This window comes from Pteropus alecto, unplaced genomic scaffold (assembly GCF_000325575.1).
Source record: "Pteropus alecto unplaced genomic scaffold, ASM32557v1 scaffold145, whole genome shotgun sequence".
Classification (NCBI taxonomy): Eukaryota; Metazoa; Chordata; class Mammalia; order Chiroptera; family Pteropodidae; genus Pteropus; species Pteropus alecto.
This window is the reverse complement of record NW_006436285.1, coordinates 345,848-351,541: the sequence shown is the minus strand read 5'-3', so window position 1 is coordinate 351,541 and position 5,694 is coordinate 345,848. Positions and strand designations below refer to the sequence as shown.

The 5,694-nt window shown below is 36.2% G+C and overlaps 1 protein-coding gene across 5 annotated transcripts in view; it reads left to right on the top strand.

Moving 5' to 3' along the window:
• The first annotated feature begins 346 nt into the window (after positions 1–346).
• The window catches only part of ZNF280C (zinc finger protein 280C), a 52,828-nt gene continuing 47,480 nt past the window's right edge, over positions 347–5,694 (top strand). For 3 of the 5 annotated variants that reach the window (XM_015589871.2, XM_015589874.2, XM_015589872.2), the window contains exon 1: positions 347–517. The gene's annotated coding sequence lies outside the window, so the exon portion shown is untranslated. Of the gene's footprint in view, positions 518–1,321; positions 1,404–5,694 lie in introns of all 5 variants that reach the window. The other 2 variants (XM_015589873.2, XM_006912500.3) reach the window with 2 other exon arrangements.

Below are 5,694 nucleotides of genomic sequence, written 5' to 3'. Positions count from 1 at the left end.
TTGATGCCTCCATGCCTTTCATACAGGGAGGTTGCATTATTCACGTTTCTATGTGCTCAGATACTTTGTGCAGCTCGGATTCCCGCATTGCAACTCGGGTTGGACAGCAGACTTGCAGAAGAGACCGGCATCAGCGCCAGGCCCTTGCCCTGGCTCAAGGCCCACGGCCCACGGCCCACGGCCCACGGCCCGCCGCCCACCGCCAGAGAGCCGCTGCCTTCGAGAATGTGTAAGGCCATGCACATGTCTGCACCCGCCCTCCCTGGTCTGTTGGAAAAGAAACCCGGATGTGTGGGGGCGGAAAGGAGGGGGGAGGAGGATCAGGAGCTGGCGTCTACCCATGAGGCAGCGCGCGTAATTATATCCTTCTACCCTGGTCTGAGGCGCACATTCCGCGCTGGGAGTCACCCGCGGTTGTTACTTTCTCTGTGGCCGCCGCCTGGTGTTTTCGTGCTCCTCCCTTCCCTCCTCTTTCTCCTCTTCGGAGTCCTAGTCAGGCCGACCTGTTCTGCTTGCGGTAAGTGTCCCTCGCTCCCGCCTGTGCCTCGTGGAGCACGCAGAATCCGTCCCGCGCAACCGTGACCACCTTGTTCTGAGGACGCCACGGCGGCCTGGCTGTGAGGAAGGCAGATTGAGGGTCTGGGTGCCAGTGTGGGTCGCCAGGATATCCCAGGGCGCGGTGGAGGGGACGGGAGCGGTGGTGCGGTGCCGGGTGGACCACCATTTTGCGCCAGCCTTGGCGGGGGAGGGATCTTGGGAAGGTAGCTGCTCGGCGGCAGGGTTTGGCGGGCTGTTCAGGCCGTGGTCGCGCGGGCCGCAGCCTCTCCCTCATCTCCCGGGGCCTGTGCATCTGTCTGTCCCCAGAGTGGTTTTGGCTTTTCTTTCCGGAGGCAACTGCCTTTTGTACATTTGATGCTGATGTTTGGCGAGACCCGCCCACCCCCAAGTCTCTAAAGTCATAGGAAAAGAGACCAGAGAGGATTCCGAACTTTGAGGCTTCAGAGGCCCTTGGGGTCCATCCGTTCTGTCCAGGTTCCCCCCCATCCCCACCCAAGTTACTGGTCTTGGAGTGCTCACACTCTTGTTCTTGCCAAAGAGACTTCCCTTCTCCGTCAAAGAAATCGTGCTCCATTTCGTTATTGTCTAGAGAAGAAAAGCCCTGAGGAGAAACGTGTAGTTAGATACACATTTTTTTTTAACAGTGAGCTTTGCAGGTTTTACTTAATGGGGAAAAAAAAAATCTCGTTATGAAGTTTTAGCCTTCTCTAGACATAGAAGGAGTTCCTCTTAACTTATCTCAAATTTTAATGCTTTTATTAAGGAAAAGAGAAGAAAATGTCAAGTGCACCATCTTCTGTAAGCATGAGAGATCTTCATCCAAGGGATTCTCTTTGTTTGCAAAGGTTATTTAGTTTTGTTTTTTTTTTAAATATGTGAACTTAAATTTTGTCTTTTCTGTTTTCAGTTATGGATTGTGGGTTTTAATATCTGTTAGTGCCATTAAATGTAAAATTGAAACCAAGAAATCGAGTTTTAAACTACAAAAGTCTTAGCTTTTGTAAGATGTCTTGCTTTGAGGGTTACTAAACAAACTGAAACTGTTACCTTAAGAATAAACTTTACCGACCCTATGAAGGCACTAGTTTTGCTTATAAAATTAAGTTAGGGTTGTATGTCCTTGGTGTTTTGACATTGCCACAAATTCCACTATAATTGCATTTGTGTATTTGTATCTTGCATTTGTGTATTTCATTGATATCACCCATTTTGATGTGGGCTGTGGGGTGTTGATAAAACTGTTTCGAAGGTGAAGAAACAGCTTCAATGAGAAGATTTTGCTGAGGTCATAATGGCTAGGAATTGATAAAACCTTTTCTTAAACCTAAGACTTTTAACTTTTCACCCAATATTCAATTTACTGGATTGTGCTCCACTTCTTGTTAGAGTGAGGTGGTGAAGGAGAAACAAGGCTCAGCTAAATATATTTTTTAATTCTCCTTTATATTTTTAAGACTTCTTATCATTTCAACTTTTTAGTATTTAAATAATATTGTTATTATTTCTAAGTATGTTGAAAAGTTGAAGAGCCCATTGAGAAAAGTTCTGGTGTTGAAGGGCTCCAAACTTCAGCTTCCCCGGTCAACCTATTTTCTTCAGTTAAGTTTTCAATCCAGTCCAATTTCTTCAACCCAGAGTTTTACTACTCAGCATTGGCTTTTTTAGTTTCGGAGATGAGTAAGGGGAAAGGGATTTGTAAATCTGTACCTCCTCTTTTCTCCCATTTGTTCTCTTTATTCAGGAGGACATTTAGAATCATACCAAAATATTTTTTGTTGCTGTTACTCTAACTGGGCAGGGAAAATACCTAAATGAATAACAATTTTTGTAAATAGAAAGGAATCCATAATTTTAGTGACAAATAAGATTATATTGAAAACATATTTTGTTATTTCAAAAGTAACTTTTTAAAGATCGGAAATATTTGTGACCTATTCACTAATTAAATATATAACTGCATTTCTTTTTTTGTCTTCATGCATCAAGAGTGATTTTAAAATACTTGTTTTTCAATCAAGTTGTTTTAAATACCAACTTGGGAAGGCTTGGTTTACTCAGTAATTTGTATCAAAAATGTGTGTCTAGACTTTTTGATTAATTCTCTGAAAAGCAGTTTTCTTTTAAGTAGTGTCTTTATTAACCTTGAGCATGTCAGGAAAAATAGTCATAGCTTTGTGCCATCTGGGTCCAGTATGCTATTTTGATTTTTTTTAATATATATTTTAAGTAATTTTACAAATAACTTACAAAAGAATAAAGAAATAATGAAGCCAAATTTTTTAGATATTTATTAAGAATTTAGACATAGTGTACTTTGTATATACTTAGAAAAGCAAAAGATACATTTCAGAAACTGATAAAAGACTCCAGTTGTCTGTTATTAAGAAAGATATTAAAGGCATTGCAAAAGTATAAATTGGTGCTATTCATCTCATTAAATTTTTTGTTTTAGAAAAGTTATTTTTGTTAAAACTATGAATATTATTGTACTTATTGCTTTAAATAAATGCAGATTTAATTTTTTAAGTTGTGATTTTTAATATGTTGTTTCAGTAGATACAATCCACATAAATGAAAAGCTCACTGTTGTCTTTAATAAGTTTTAAGAATGAAAAGAGGTCCTGAGACCAAAAAGTTTGAGAACTACTGATCTGCTGTACTTTATTTGTGACAATATTTTAACAGTTCTTTATATGAACTAGAATTTTGTTTCATTTTTAGTGCAAAGTACTGTACAATAATTTTTTATATGCTTTACTTTCCCAGTGCTCCAAGGAAGATATTACTGTTTTTATTTTCCAGATAGAAAAACTAAGCTCAAAGAGTTTGATTAAACATTATATGCATTTGGCAGCAAAAAAGTGGCAGACTCCAAATTACCACTCATTTATTCAGCCCTTATGACCGGTGTTCCCATCATTGTACTCCACGTTTTTTCTTGACATTTTCCCTAGTGGATAAAATTTACCCCTGTAAGGTGTGAATTAATTAATAATACATATTTCCTGAGGTTACTTTAAGAATTAGTAATTATAAGATATTTTATGAAACTTATACAAAATAGTATATAGTTTGGCTTTGAAAGGCCAATTATACATTAGTCTTTTTGCCAGGTTCTTATACATATGGATTACAATAAAAACATATTCTTATAGATAAAAACTTTAGCCTAAATGTGATATAAAAATTAGTTCACAGAGAGTAAGGTTTACTATAGTTCCCCATCCTAAACAGTAGCATAAAAAAAAGTTTTAAAATATAGGCAATCTTTGCAAAATATTATGCTAATGAATTTTAAATCTTAGTGTTAACTAGCTATTTTCCATAAATAGATAAAGTATGAAAGTCAATAGAGACCAAAGTGAAAAACCTAAATAAAATTAGGGGGAAAATAATAAAATTATTAAAGAAATATCTTCTCAAAATGTACTTGGACTTCGTGTGTTCAGGCTTTCATGAAATAAATAATCCCCACATAATAAAAACTTCCTGGGCAAAAAAAAAAAAAAAAGGTGGTTAGCCTATGTTTTACTTCTAAATTATATGTGATTTGTTCCCAAAACCTGGTTTGAGAGTTTGAATTATTTAGGTGCCAGTGAAATTGTCTAAGGAACCAAGGTATAATCCAGTGTTTCTGGGATGTGAGTACTGTACCAGTTAATTTCTGTTATAAGATAAACATTTTCACAGATACTCTTCTACTTAAAATGTTTAAACTATTCTTAGAGCACTTACATACCATAAAACAAAATAATCAAATAAAACTACAAAATCAATGCTATTTGAATCAACTTTAATATGTCGAATAATATATTTTGATGAAACAAAGTCACTGCCTATTTTTATTGAGTTTTTATACCTATAATTCATATCTATGTAAATAATAGCAAGTTTTTTCTATTTAGACCTTTTCAATATCTTCATTTCTATAGCTAACTATATTGTCATTTGCCCTTCATTTAGTGCAAATCCATTATTTAGATATTCTCTCCCTCTGATCTTTTATTACTAGCCAACAGTTGTAAAAGTTATAATACTTGATGACAATGCAGTAGTAAGTACACAAAAAACATAAGTTTTAATACAATCCAGCAGCTCCACTTCTGGGTGTTTTATCAGAAGAAAACAAAAACACTAACTTGAAAAGATATCTGCACCCTCACGTTTATTGCAGCATTATTTACAATAACCAAGACATGGGGGAAAAAACTAAGTGTCCGTGGAGGTATGAATGTTAGAGATGTGGTGTATGTACATGCAATGGAACATTAACAAGTCATTTAAAAAAAGGAAATCCTGCCATTTGCAACAACATGGATGGACCTTGAAGGCATTATGCTAAGTGAAATGTCATACAGAGAAAAACAAATACTGTTTGATCTCACTTATATATGGAATCTAAAAAAAAAAAAAACTCATAGATACAGAGAACAACTTGATGGTTGCCAGAGGGTGGGCAAATTGGATAAAGGTGATCAAAAGGTACAAACTTCCAGTTATAAAATAAATAAGTCCTGGGGATGTAATATACAACATCTTGACTATAGCTAATAAGACTATTGAATATTTGAAAGTTACTAAGAGACTAGATCTTAAAATTCTTCTCATAAGAAAAAAAATGTAACTGTATGGTGATAGATATTAAGTAGACTTACTGTGGTGATTATTTCACAATATACGTATTCTGAATCGCTATATTGTATACCTGAAACTGATTTAATGTTATATGTTAATTATATCTCAATTTTAAAAACCACAAGTACTGAAATTATATGACAGCTTAGTTATAAAGTGGTAATCCAGATGATCTCCAGAGCTTGCTGATGTTAATTTTTTAGATAGATAGCAAAATAATATATTGTTTTAGAGCTCTCTTGCACCTGGAATGTATCTATTTTCCCCAGAGGTTTGTTAGTTTGAAAAATATTCGGATGGTAATTCATTAGTAAGTGTATTGTTGCTCTTCAATACAAGTACCAGAAACCTAGCTCAAAGTAGATCAAACCAGAAATGAACAATTTTTCCCTGTCTTATCTGAACAGTCTTAGTAGTTAATTTGCTTCAAGCATGGCTAGCTTCAGGTGTTTAAATGGTATCATCGGAACCTAAATGGCTCCCTTCCACCCTTCTCCACCC